The sequence below is a fragment of the Lissotriton helveticus genome, chromosome 5_1 (assembly GCF_964261635.1).
Source record: "Lissotriton helveticus chromosome 5_1, aLisHel1.1, whole genome shotgun sequence".
Taxonomy (NCBI): Eukaryota; Metazoa; Chordata; class Amphibia; order Caudata; family Salamandridae; genus Lissotriton; species Lissotriton helveticus.
Window position 1 is genome coordinate 116850629 of NC_136065.1, and position 14543 is coordinate 116865171.

Genomic DNA, 14543 nt, shown 5'->3' on the forward strand with positions numbered 1-14543 from the left:
GGCAAATCCAATTGAGCTAGACTATGTGATAGCTTGTGGCTGTGCCAATGTCTTTTAGCCATGCTGCAGAATAGTATGGCTGCTTAATAATTAAAAAAAAGAGATATGGTGGGGCCAACTCTGAACACATCAGAGGTTTTTTTCCCCGATGTAGGCTGGGTGAGGGGGAACATGGACAAAGGGAGGAAGTGAAGAAGCATCACAGACAACTGGAGGGCAAATGAAAAAAAAAAAAACTATGACACGGCGAGCACTGGCCGCATCATACCACTTTTTTTTCTTCTGGTGGGTGGGAGGAAAGAAGCAACACAGACAATGGGAGAGTGGAGGAAGACGCAACATGGATAATGGTTAAAGACCAAGGTGGCACCTGCAATCTGAGAGAATGATAACCCTTACATGGTTGGCCCAGGTCATCAGTGTGGTGACATGATCAAGAAAGAGCTGAACACTACAAAGATGTTGAGATCTGGACGTTTGGAAAATTGTCCCAATCACCGCTCTGAATATGTATGTACTACGAGAGGGAAGATTCTTTGAGTCCGTCTGTGCATGACAATCTTTTAAAGGGCTTGTGCTTGCGTGCTGACACCGGTGCATCTGCCCTAGTTCACATTAAATCTATTCATTATCTGTAGGCGGACTGATCGGACATTGGCCTATTACTACATCATAACATTCTTTTATCCGTCTTCGGTAACAGAACAGCTCCTCAATTCCAAGCCCCTGGTGTCATGGAACTTAAACTGTATTCCATACATTTTGTACATTCCTAAATTTGTATCTAAGATTCCATTTTCATATAAATGGACTAAACTGGCCATTGCACACTGGAGAGCAAATAATCCAACTGTTTCGTTCTACTTTCATTTAGCAAGACTTAATTTCTGCTAATCCCCCATCTCATCATTATTCTCTAGGAATATCAGGCCAGTCTCCCTGTAAGAACCTCTGGGATTAGCTAGGATCAAGTCTGCATCTCCTGGACCATCGTTGTCCAAGCCCATAGCCTATTCTGATTTATACCAGTCTATGTTTTGTATTGAGGAGGTGATTGAAGTCACTTTAACTAAGCAAAGGTAGGCACTCTCAAGTCTTTCTTCTATGAATGGAGCCGTTTAGCCACATGTTTCATTTTGGCAACCTTGGAAACGTGAGATCCTTGTGTGCCATAATTTTCAATCAATCAAAAAGATATATCACAAAGCATTAAAGCTGCACTATATCCCTTCGTTCTTCCAAACTTGTTTTTGTTCCACGTGGCCACCACCCACATTTCCTTTCTCACCAGTCAAGTCAAAAGATCTAATGTAGCGGTTAGTATCTTTGCAGGAATTTAACCAAACACCACAGTGGATCACCAGATTGTGCTTGTGGTACTATTATTTTGTCAAGGAAACTTTTCTTCACATTGATAAGGAGTCAAGTTCAGAGTTAAAGTGCTACCCCTGCCTCAAGAATTCAACTGCTTGAAAGATTGGGTACTGCTTTCTGGATTATCGCCATCAGCAAACAAAGCCTCTTTCCAGGTAATACTCAGAATTGATGTGCAGAATGGGGAGATTCCCCATAGATTTGGAAGAAAAGGTGTCCGGCACCCTTCCAGTTATATTGATGCTGGCTAAGATTTCAGAGGCAATGCCATTTGTCAAGTTGTGAATCACGTGGTCAGTAACATTTTCCATGTCTATCCTCAGGCTTAATGAGGACTTCCATAGATTGGACCCTCCATCGCGGGAGCAGTGTATTCCCTGATAAATTCCATTAGGCGCAAAACCCTTTCTTTTTGCAACAACTGCAATAGCCAAGACTGGAAATTCACTGTTGCATCCTTGTCTCCGGTGGAAGTAGATGCTTCTTGGATCATCCTGATGACTTCTGATGACAGGAAATGGGAATCGCTCAGCTGTTGATAGTAATGACATAATATTTTTTGTAAGACAGAGGAGAGAGTTTGCGGTACCTTCTGGTGCCATGGCAATAAAAGGGATGTCAACCAGCCCCGAGGGCTTATCTATCAGCCAACGCTGGTTCAGGCTACTCTTAAGAGTCCACCAGGTTTCTTCTGACTGACTTGGGAAGAGCAGTTTTAGTTTCTCAATTCTGTGGTCCTGTGTGATCAACCTATTGGACCATATTACTCTCCTGCTGTGACTGATGGGTTCCTGGTGTGCAGCCGAATACAGAAGAAGAGTAGAGACGAGGGTAAATATAAGGAACAGCACTGCAGCAAGACTCACGGAGGGCAAAAAGTCTGAATCCTCTTGTCGGAGGAATGTTTGTTCAGATGAGGCTGCAGAAGTGTGGCCATTCCTTGGTTCCATCTCCTCGTTGGTCAATAAAAGGCACAGCAACAATGACAAATCTTCCGTTTCCTCCAAAGCATCTTTCTTAGGTCATGATTTCTCCCCTAAAAAACAAAAAAAAAATCATCAGCATCACAGGTTGTTAAACAGTATTTATTGAGTTACAGAAACACCACCATTAACACAAATGTATGGATTACATGTCCAAAATATCTTTTGAAATGTAGGGTAACTATTACTACATCTTTGGATGAAGTGGAAAGAAGGCTCAGGGATGTAGTAGACTGCATGCCCTAACGTAGTGAAGTGAATTAAATGATGGAAAATGGGGTATCACTATTCTTGTGTAGACAAACAGTGAAACAGCCAGAGTTAAGACTAGGTTTATTGGAGTCTTTGTTGAGGTTTAAGTTTCACTACTCGATTTTAATGATCAGATTCAAGAGAGTACTACCCTAGCTGTGTCTAAAGTCTAAGGATGATTCTGAGGCAAAATATGGATCTTCCGAGATCAAGAGCACAATCCTTGCTTTAGACAAGGCCGGTAATGGAAGATCTAAGATGTAGAATACAGGCTACATCCAGAGGAGTTTTAGAATTGTATTTATTTCTTTATTTTAGATCTCTAGACACAAGACGGTAGCTTCTATCATCCAATCCAATTACACCCACTATTAGGGGAACAGCTAATGGTCTCCTGAAATTCAGGAAATTTACTGCAGCTCTCAAGGTGAGAGGAAGGGAATTTCAGCATTTAGGACCATGGGTGGAAAAGGTCCCATATACCCTTTTTTCAGTTGCACTTATAAGTGGCACATTATTTTTAATATATTCACTTTTCTTAGTGGGCATTTGGGTGGGCGATTCTGTAATATCTGTGATAGGAAGGATGGGCTGCTTTAATTTGAATGCACTTAACAACAGGAAGGTAATGGGGTTGTTTTCTATATTCGGATACATTGTCAGACTTTTTCAGATTGAATAGAGTTCTGATGATGGCACTTTGGATGTGCTGAAGGCGCAATTGTTTTTTGTTTTGGAAGAACAAGGTTGATGGCATTGCCAACAAATAATCTTAGATTGAATATAAGCATTGGATACCGCAATTCTATGGGAGAAGGCCTGGAAAGGAAGAATTTGCTTCAGTCTCCTTAGTCGGTAAAAGCAGGACTTCATGACAGAAGCAATTTGAGACTCATAGGACATGCTTGAGTCGAGTAAGACACCCTGATTATGGGCTGTAGAAACATACATTGAGTAGTTGCCCATGCAGCGGTGTCAGAGAGAATTGCTCCATCTGGCTATTTTGTTATAGATTGGAAGGATCATGGTTTTTGAGGGGTCCAGCATTAAAACTATTGTGGTCATCAAGTTCTGAGTAGTAGTAAGTATTCAGATGTCAGCATTATCATATTGAAGATTGGCAGCAACCTAAATACATAATGAGTGTTATCTACTTAGCAATAACTCTAAAAGTGGACATTTTGCAGCAAGTAAATTATGGGGCAAAGATGAAGGTGAAAAGGAAGAAGTAGCAGAATTGATTCATGTGCCACTCCTCAGAAAAGGGGGTCTCAGCTGAAATGTAAATTTTTTCCGTGATACAAACTGAACCCTGTCTGTTAAAAATGAGCGAATCCATTTTAAAATGGCTCCCTCTAAGGCTATAATCTTTGTAGGAGTCTAGACTGGCCAATAGTATGGAAGACAGCAGAGAGGTCCAGGAGAATCATAATCCGCTCTCCGTCCTAGCCAGTCATCATCCATAGGTCCTCAGACGGTACTGCAATGAGAAGTTCAGTTCTACGTTCCTGTCGAAACCCGGCTTGCAAGGGATATTGAATTCAGTTGTATCCATACATTTTTGAAGCCATGAGTTAACCTCTATTAGTTTAGATTAATCCAGCAGAAGCAAGAGGGAACTGTAATTTGTTAGATTGGTTGGATACAGCAAGGATTTTGTTTTTACAGGATTGGGCTGTATGGTTAAAGTGGTCTACATCTTAAATTAGCAGAGGTTAACAATATTTCAAACATTTGGGCTAACTGTTCCTTGATTTGTTTCTTGTATGCACCATTAAGTGGATCTCTTGGTGCGCCTTAAGGGTGACTTTTTTTCTATTGGATCCTTACAGTCTTTATTAGTGAGTAGCCTAAAATCTGTAAAGTGAGATATCAGATTGAGGGATGAAGGAGTAGATAAGGAGGAGATTTGATTATTGGACAGCTGATCTCTAAAGTTAACTTTATAAAAAATACTAGCAGCCAGTAGTATATTGTTTTGTAGGATTTTGTTTTGATAGCATTTCTTATCTGTGACAGGCCTGTGAAACGCTCCGATTCACAGTGCACTGCTGATGCACTTAAGAGTGCGCGTTCAGTAGTGTGTGAACTCGAGTTTCCCTACTTTATTTTTCCTTGCAATATTATATAGCGCGAACTCGACAACATGGCATGAGCACAATTTACATTACAGAAGAACACATTCATTTGTGGTAGGCATGGGGAGACAAAGTGATTTGCTTGGAATCACAGGATGTTGAGCTGATGTCGAGATTCAAACGTAGCTCCCCAGCTCTAAAGTTCACAATTCTAGAACTTGTGCGGGAGGTGTGTCTAAAAGTGTATGTCGCTGCTGGCCATCAATGAGAGAGACCTGTGCATTTTTTCAAATCGGTGGTGAAAAAATATGAGTATGTTGCTGGAGATGTGGGCCGCCGTGCCACCAATGTACTTACCGGGGGAGGGGAAACACCCATTATTCCGCAACTTTCTTTAGGCATACCATGTTTTGGGGTACTGAGGTATATGTTTTGAGGTTTTTGGGTATTTTAAGGGTTCAGATATAGTTTTGGGTTATGGGGTACAGGGGTAGTTGTAGGGTTTAGGGATAGGTATGGGTTTTGGGGTGCAGGGGTATTTTTATGGTTCAGGGCTAGGTTTGGGTTTTGGGGTATAGGGGTATTTTTAGGGTTATGGGGTAGGCTTGGGTTTTGGGGTACAGGGGTATTTTAAGGGTTCAGGGCTATGTTTGGGTTTCGGAGTACAAGGGTATTTTTAGGGTTCAGGGCTAGGTTTGGGGGTACAGGGGTATTTTAAGGTTCAGGGGTAGGTTTAGGTTTTGGGGTACAGGGTTATTTTTTTGGTTCAGAGCTAGGTTTGGGTTTTGGGGTCCAGGGGTATTTTTAGGGTTCAGTGGTAGGTTTGGGTTTTGGGGTACATGGGTATTTTAAGGGTTCAGGGCTAGGTTTGGGTTTGGGGGTACAGTGGTATTTTAGGGTTCAGGGGTAGGTTTGGGTTTTGGGGTACAGGGGTATTTTTAGGGTTGAGGGCTAGGTTTGGGTTTTGGGGTACATGGGTATTTTTAGGGTTTAGGGATAGGTTTGGGTTTTGGGGTACAGGGTATATTTATAGGGTTAAGATGGGTTAGTGTTTAAGGGTGTTGGGTATTTTAAGGAGTAAGGGTGGGTTGGGGTGCAGGGGTATTTAAAGGGAGCAGGGTGGACACCCGGAGCTGGAATGTACAGAACCTGGGAAGAAAAAACAATGAAATATTGGGCACAACGCTCGCTTTTTTTCTCCATAATCCCGCGCCCCGCACACGCCCACGCCCCCAGCACGCGCCCACAGCACACGATATGAGACATGGCATGAAGGGCGGAACGTACCACATGCCCCCAGCGTTTGTCATGCCCCCACAGCACAACGCAGACACGCCCACAAGGGGCTACTTTGCTGGCACGGTTCTTTTACCTTTTAAATGTATATGGTGGGCGTCTGCATAGCCTATGTCCTTCTGCTGAAACTGCCCTTTCCAACGCTGTATTGGGTGTTGTGATTGGTGCTGTGGTTCCTGAGATTACCCGCCTCAAAGGTTTGGGCTCTCTCTTTATTATATTAGTAGAGATTGCAGAATTATCAACCATCTTTTGAGAAGGGATATTGTGCAGATCAGCTGCCAAATTAACAACTGAAAAAAATCTTGAAATATTAGGGGCATTGAGAATTTTATTTGAGCAATATATCCTTTGTGCCTGCCTGATTAAATAGTTATATTTGAGAAGCTATTTGATGTAATTTTCTTTATCTACTGAATTATGGTTGTTCATATATAGGCTTTCAAGCTTTCTCAGAGTCACTTTTTCTCCTTTCACCACTGAAGTGTACGTGTTGCAGCTTGAATTATTGTGGATGGATAGGTATTTATTTTTGGCTCAAATTCATGAAGGATAGAGTTAATATTATCTGAAAAGGGATTACCTAATGCAGTGGGGTCTGCATCATTGAGAGAAGTAGATAACATATTATTCTATTACATTTTTTTCTACTGAAAGCCTCAGAGAACATTTTAGCCCATGGTCGAGTGAATACAGTCTAATAGATATCCTGCAATCTTTAACATGTTTTAAAGTATTACAAAGATTGATAGTATTAGATGTATACTTAGTTTTTATGGTTGCTTGGGCAATCACCCTAAATATTAAATCGCCAAGCACTATGAACATGCATTAGCATGTTTGGGCATGTATTAGTTGTTCTTCAAGACAGAAGAAGAAATTCATAATTAAAGTTGGATGGTAAATTAGAAAACGGACTACGGATGTATTAAGCATGAGTAACAGCACCTCACCAACCATTAATAGGGGGCAACTGGGGCAGAAATGTATGTGCCCTTACAAATCAACACAACTACTGCTCCTTTTTTGTTAAGGTGGTCTATATACAATATTCTGCATCCTACAGGTATTAAACCATCTAGTATAGGATTGCAATTGTCAGAAAGTCATAATTCAATCAGAAATGGTCATTATAAATCATTGTTGGTAATTGTGCCATTACAAATACTTCTATTTTTTGTTGCACAAACCGGCAGGCCAGCATATAGGAACGCTTGAATGTTTTGATGGTTTACTTCATGGCTAGACTGAGGTACAGGGCCTGGTAAACCCATTCTCCCTCATAGCTTTATTTCTTTAGAGTGGTCCCTTAAAAATGTAGGAAGGATTGCATACATGCAAGTGTGACATGAGTATTAGATGTTCCCAATGAGATTTGAAAAATACAGTCTTTAGATCTCAAGGAAAGACATCAGATATAGAGACTTTTCTTTAAAGGAGTGTTGACATGTTGAGCTGAGTGTAAAAAAGGCAAGCCTACATTTTGGTGGGATGGCACATAGATAATCCACATGTATCAGCGGGCCATTGGCAAGAGAGAAGAAAGTCTGTCGTTGTAAAGAACTGTTCCCGTAAATGGAATGAATGATGGGAAGTCACACTTCATGACCCCTCTGCACCATTCGGTCATCATGACCCTTTCCAAAGTCTGCACTTTACCTAATTATGATGCCCCCTAGAAATGGGTTGCACCCATTACCACAAAGACAATTGGAACCGGATCAAGGGCATACCATCGGGACCATCCGAGGTCCCAGATCACACTGTGACCAAAAACATGTTTGGCTGCAAGTTAGCAGCATGAAGTTATGTCCAGCAACCTCTGCTGGACAAATACTGAGTTATACCAAAAAAAGTGATGGATGGAATGCTTGAATTAAACTCACCTACCAGTAATCACTCGGGTGGCAACCTACTCTATTGTTACTTTGCACACCTTGCCACCTCAGTTTGGACTTAGCCATATGCAAATCAGCCTTGACCCTGCTCAAATGGGACTGTCCAACCCGAACTGCCAAGCCAGGTTCTCCCCGAAACAGAACACAAGCAACCCAGTACAGGTTTCGCCCTAGTTAGGGCTAAATCAGCCAGGTAAGCTTGGTTCCAGTGAAACCGTGTACCCAGGACACACAATGAGGCAGATCGCGTTGCAGCAAAAATCTCTGCCAAATTCGTGAGAGGTAGGATGCACCAAAATATTTCATAGCCATGTTGGGTGGAGCCTAGACATTTAAGGTGGCTGTGCCCCTTAAAGACCCCCAGTTAATTATATTTTCTACCAGCAGTGGCACGCAGAAAGAAGAAAAACTCACCGCTTCTACATCCAAGCAAACATCTTTATGAACTCAAAGGATAACTTCACAACAAATGCAGTTAAGGCTATTTTGCCTTGTTTAAAGGCTCATTGCAAGCATTTTGTGGAGCCCAAAGGGGCAAGTGTTTGTGTGCTAACTTCTGCTAGAGAGGGTCTAGCATGGCCAGTTTAACTTGAGGGTTGTGTTAATCCCTCTGTAAGACCCTGATGTTTTTGTTAGCAATTTATTAGGAGCCATAGGCAGACCTGCTTGCATGAGAAGTAAAAACTAATTTGATTCCAAAGAAGGCAGTGGTACGCTTGCTGTGCTGATTTCTAGGGTCCATTTCACAAGAACAACAATCTAATTTACTGTGGAACTGAGCATTTCACTGGTGTGAAGGGCCTGTTTTTATGAATTTTGATGACCAGATTAGTGGGATGCCTATTCAGAACTGCAATATGCATCGTAGAAAAATGCCTCTTTCTGTATCATCACTCTTTTTTTGGACTGATGCTGCTGTTTTTTGACTTTGCTAACTAGGTCCCAGTGCATTTGCTCTGATCCCTAAAACATGTTGAAATTAGCTATACTCCTAATTGGCATATTTAAAGTATATAAAAGTCCCTAGTATATGGTACAAAGTTACCCAGGCCCTGTAAGTTGCCACTTTTAGACTGCAACATATATTGTGACACCCCTTAATAGACAACAAGCATGTCTCCAGGCCACTGCAGCCTGGGTGTGGTTAAGTTAACCATTTAAGCCTGGCAAAACAAACCTGTTGCCAGCAGTGTTCCCTCTAATTTGTTTACTCTATGTGCGGCAGTGGAAGGTCTCTGTGCGCTGCAGCCAATGCTATGTGCACCAAGAACCAGACCGCGCATGTGGGTGCAGCGACAAATATCAGTGCAAAAATCCCTCTAAACGTTTTGCTTAAAAAGTGAAAATACACTGCATTTCCAGACATAAAGCGCCACATGATGGATTTTAAGAAAGGTTTGCAATTTACATACACACACTATGACATGAATTGGTTACACAAGCAAGCTCACTTCGGCTTTAGTAAAAGCACAAGGCTCCAACGTGGGTACAAAGATAAGATTTACTAAAGATTCTCAACTAGAGCTCTGTTCATAGGGTGGGGAAATGTTGGGAGCCTATACATGATCGCATAACTGGGGATACATTCAGGGGGACACATGGTATGCCCCCCTGTGTGCATGCACCCCTAGTTCCTGCAGGGCATGAACTGTTAACACAGCGAACTCAAATCAATTCTTTAAATGCTCTGAGAACCCTTTTGAATTCAATTTGGAAAATTCTCTTTCCAATAGAGGAAGACTAGGTGGCTCTACCTCCTCCAGGTCACCAAATGATACATGGACATTTAAGAAACTGACACTTATGAATATATTCTACCTGTACTGAGTGAGTTGTGTTTGCCTACATACCCAGCCACCTTCCCTTTCTCTGTGTGTGTATGTATGTATATGTATATATATATATATATATATATATATATATATATATATACACACAAACACACACACGCATATAATATACTCGCTTGTGCACAGACAAGAAATATTCAAGGGTATAGTAAAGAATTTTGGTATAGGTCCCAGCAGGATTGTCCAGAGGAGGTCTGCAAATCAGTATTGGCTGAAACATGTCAAAACTATTAAGAGAGACTATGAGAAACTGGGTTATTAGTTGGGAAGGATGAAAGTAATAAGTATGCAATTGTATTTTGACTCGGAGCCAAGTACCCTATTGTAGCACTTGGCTAGGGTAACAAAGTTGATTAGTCCTAGGCCTATTTAGAAGAGATGGTGTGGACTAGCAATACCAATTTTCTGGCACGCAACAACAATACTCCCCAAAAAATTCCAGTTAGCGCCTTTTCTTTTAAAAGGGAAAAGTACACTTATTTTACAACCATACGCAGGTATTAACTGATGAATAGATACATCAGGTAGATAAAAATAACTTTGGTGGCATTCTCATATCACATTTCACCCTTAGTGGGTACTGAACCACATATTCAGAATCACCTCCACTTGTATCAGCTATAATATCACATTATAAGGTAGTATCATTATATATAAAGCAGGATGACTGGTCTGGTCATTACCTTTACCACATTAATAACAGAAACCATGTAATAATGTGTAAATGCTATACATTAAAAGGGATGTCAATATGGAGGGGCAGGCCTAAAGGTTCGTCACGATTCCACCATGTTTATAAAATAGCATTATATTGTGATTTACCCCTGTATCATAAGTTAAACCAATGGAATTAATAAACATTTTGAAATGTGTTCATAAAATGTATAGGCATTTCACTGTTCATTATTAATACTGTCAATAAAGAAATGCAATTCAGAGCAACCATTTTGTTTGGAGGGGTCTTTGTTCCTTTGGCTGGGTAGCAGGGTAAATTACTTGCCCCAGTTGGTTGGGGGGGTACAAATGCTTGGAATGTGATGAGGAGCAGAGTATGATAAATAAAACAATTTGTGTAGTGCCATAAGATGTGGATGTATTATGTTGAAGCCCTGTATGTTCAAACTCACTGTATGAGTTTTGCAAATTTGAGATCTTGCAGGACTGTGGAAGCCTATTTGGAGTGCAACTCACTGCAGATTTGGCCTAGATGAATACACAATGAAAACACCACAGATTTTCCCATAAGACTCACTGACCTCAGTAAGAATGCCCACTAATAATATAATGCCTACTCCAGGTCAGCACCTATTAATGCAGAGTCCCTTCTGTGCCAGAATAGCTATGTGCAATTACAAGGCTGTGCATGACTGTAGTTTCATACGTGAAGCCCACACACATGTTCTTACATGTGTTCACGTTTAACCAGCTTGGTGCCTCTTACACTAAAAAAGGCACATTCGCAGTAAACCCGCTCACTCCACTTACCATGAATTTACCATGTGTCAGACTCCAGTAGTGCGAGTCACCCATAGTAAAGGTTAAATAACCAGGAAGTTAATTGCAATAAAAAATTCTGGTTTAACTAAATGGCCAGAACACATGAAATACAAACAATTTAACTACGTGCAAAGCTGCCAAGGTTTCAGATTGCCATGCGTGACATTTTCATAATTCAGTGAAATTATCAGTGACATTTCGAAGACTATGAGTGACACTTCTCGCGAGCAAAAAAATCAAGCAATGAAGACGTGTCCAGTCGGTCGCGGCCCCACACTGGCACAGCACAGCTGCAGGCAGCTCTCCCCTTAGCTGAGCGCCCAACAGGCCTCTCAGGCGCAGCCATGATGCTGCGAGATAGTCAGTGTTGATTCATGATGCTGCGGTCTGGGGTCCAAGGCCGGGTAATGTGCAGGCAGCACTCTCTCAACTTTTATGCGGCGGACATCACAACTCAGTCCCAAGTCCACCACGCTGCTTCTGACTGACCTCCCTTACTTCCTGGCTGTGTTCCAGGACATGAGGCCACATCCCCCCAGGGGCACCAGCCAGTAGGATGCAGCCAGGCAGAGCAGAGCAGGGTCGGGCCAGATTGAAACATTGTAGAACTCAGAGTGGATCATCATTAACTGTTTACTGAGCGAGCCTCAGAGTGCTGGCAAGTCTGTGGGGGGCAGCAGAGTTGGCGCACGGCTGACCAGTCACCGGCGGGCGCACTAGCGGCCTGGCACAGCTAGTTTAAGCGCTGGTAACGGCAGAGTGAGACAGTGAAATGCGTGAGAATGCATTTCAGTGCAGTGATGCGGAACACCACACTGAAATGCATTAGAGTCACGTCTGATGGATATACTTAGCAGGCCTGTACGAGCAATAGTTAAAGAAGCAAGCGACTGCATCTGATTGGCAACTGGCATACACCTACAAATAACTATGCTGTGCAGTTAGGCACAGTTACCAAGATTTTCAGCATTTTGTGAAAAATGAAAAATGTGCATTCATTTGTAAATGTGTACATTGCTTGGAAGATTATTAAATGATACATAAACCCCTCGTGTATCTTCTAGGGAAAAAACAAAGCAGTGTTCTATTAATAGTTAAACCACATAGTATTCCTATCAATAGCAAGGATAGATGGGCTTGCTCTCATAAATAATTATCAGATGCCTTCGTACCAAGCAGGATTTGCCTTCTGCCAGTTCGCCTCGGATTATGGTAGAGTTCACCCTATGAATGTTGATGCTAATGAGTCTATGGTCACGCTGGAATGGAAAAGTGGCACTGCTGTGCTCTAAAAAAATATATATTTTCCGACACAGATTATGAGCCTAACTCTGCAGAAGAAAACTGTGTAAAACATTCCTAGACAACTATTCAGGGAAAGGTACTTAAGCCAGCAATAGCAGTTTAAGCAGCAAATAAAGTAATAAACAAAGACACGGTTTAACGCACTCAGTCCTTTTATTCTCTGCTACTTTTCCAAGCTATTTTTTCTTTTGTTCCTGCGACGAACCACAACAGAGTTCACTCTGTCTAAAATAGTCAGTGCAACAGCTTCGTCTGAAAAGTTGAATACTGAGTTTCCCACCTGCTTGCAAAAAAAATCTCCCAGGGCCATCTGTAGTGACTACGTTTTCTGCACATTGCGGGGATGATCGAGTTAAAACACGAATTCCTGCTTTTATTGATGACCTGGTTACACACGAAGACACTGGCGGCAGGTCAAGAAGGCACCAATGATATCGCTAGCAATTACCAGCACTTCTCTATTAACAAATGAAAGGCAGCAAATCTACAAGCACGACGTGTGATGCACACGTCATGCTTGTAGACTTGCTGCCTTTCATTGGTTGATAGGACACAGCTACAGGGCAGTTGAGTGCCTTTGTTAAAGTAATTATCTTAATTACAGCGCATGGTGGCGCAGTGATTAACATGATTACTTTAACAAAGGCACTCAATCCGACCGTTTTCGCACCACACGCATTTTAAAAGCGGCGGCGCACTGTCCACGGTTTGTATTTTAAGGTGCGCGCTCCAGGAGATATAGGTGCGCGCCAGCGCACGCGCGCACGTTAGTGGGAACAGTGGTTGCCAGGCCTAAACCTTCTTCTTAATCCATATAAGTCACCCATAAAGCTGACCGTAACTGCCCATAGGGAAGAATGTATGATATTTTAAAAGTAAGAAAGTTAGATTTATTTTTTTGCATGTCCTGGAAGCGAAAACTCGCAAAGTAATTTTTCACTGTGGCCAGGCTGGCTCTCCCTTAGGAAAATATTGGTTTACAATGTAACAATTTGTAAAGCTTAATTTCAGTTTGGAAGCAGCTAGAAAAATGATTGAGGGGTTCAGTTGAATAGTACTTAAAAATCCAGCCTATTGGTAAATTCGGATGTTATATCACTATTTTGGAAGTCATAATTTTAAAACAGTCATTACCCTGTCTAAGCCAAAAGGACCTTTTTACCATTGTCCAGGAGGAAATGACTGCAGATGGCTTCCCTGGTGTGAGATGTGGGTATTTCACCCATAGTGGACAAAAGTCTAGGGTAGAGGTGTTTTGGGCAGGTTAGCCTTGGTTCTATACAGTGCCCTTTCCTGGGCTTCAAACTATGCTTACCCCATCACTGTTAGATGTAGCACCCCTGGACCTGACCCTCCAGTTTCCTCCCAGCACGCCTCCAATCCCAGTGAGGGTGGAGCTGCCCCAGAATTGGTTTTGAGTGACCATAGGAGAGCATTTGCTCATTTACCTGAGCCCACCTCTAGGGTGGGCATAGGAGGTCTGTTCGAGGATCTAAAGAGTGTACCACCTTGGTTTTCTGAAGAGAGGGGCATTGTTTGCAAATGGTTCACAGGAACTGCTGCAAAAATGGGTCGAGTTACCCCATGGAATCTTTCCCTTTGATTAGGTAGAGACCAGGATTCTCCCCCTCGCAAAAGGCCAGTTCCAGGCATAAAAATGGCACCCCTGGGCAGCCTCTTCATAATATTACTTGAACTGTAGAAGACAGAAGGAGGACAGCACCTGCCGTTTAGACCTGTGAGGAGAACCCCAAGAGCTGGACTGAAATGTGGACTCTAAGGGTCCATTGGCTGACCTCCTGTTAAGCTACAGGGTCAAAAAGATTGAAATAGAGCTCTTTCCTGAAAACTGCACTTGCAGGGAACCTTCTGGTGGCGTCTGCTGGAGTGAATCCTGAAACTCACATGCTATCCCTGGAGGTACTGAAACCCTTGGCTGGTGTCTAAGGATGCTCTCCTCCTGCCTTACTAAAACTTTTTTTAATACGTTTTGCCTGGAGAACTGAAAGA

At 42.2% G+C, this 14543-nt stretch overlaps 1 long non-coding RNA gene across 1 annotated transcript in view; it reads right to left on the reverse strand.

Annotated features, from left to right (window-relative positions):
• Window positions 1-750: 750 nt before the first annotated feature.
• LOC144752999 (uncharacterized) overlaps window positions 751-14543 on the reverse strand; it is a 50483-nt gene continuing 36690 nt past the window's right edge. The window contains exon 3 of the long non-coding RNA XR_013594167.1: window positions 751-2410. This is a non-coding gene — a long non-coding RNA (uncharacterized LOC144752999). The remainder of the gene's footprint in view (window positions 2411-14543) is intronic.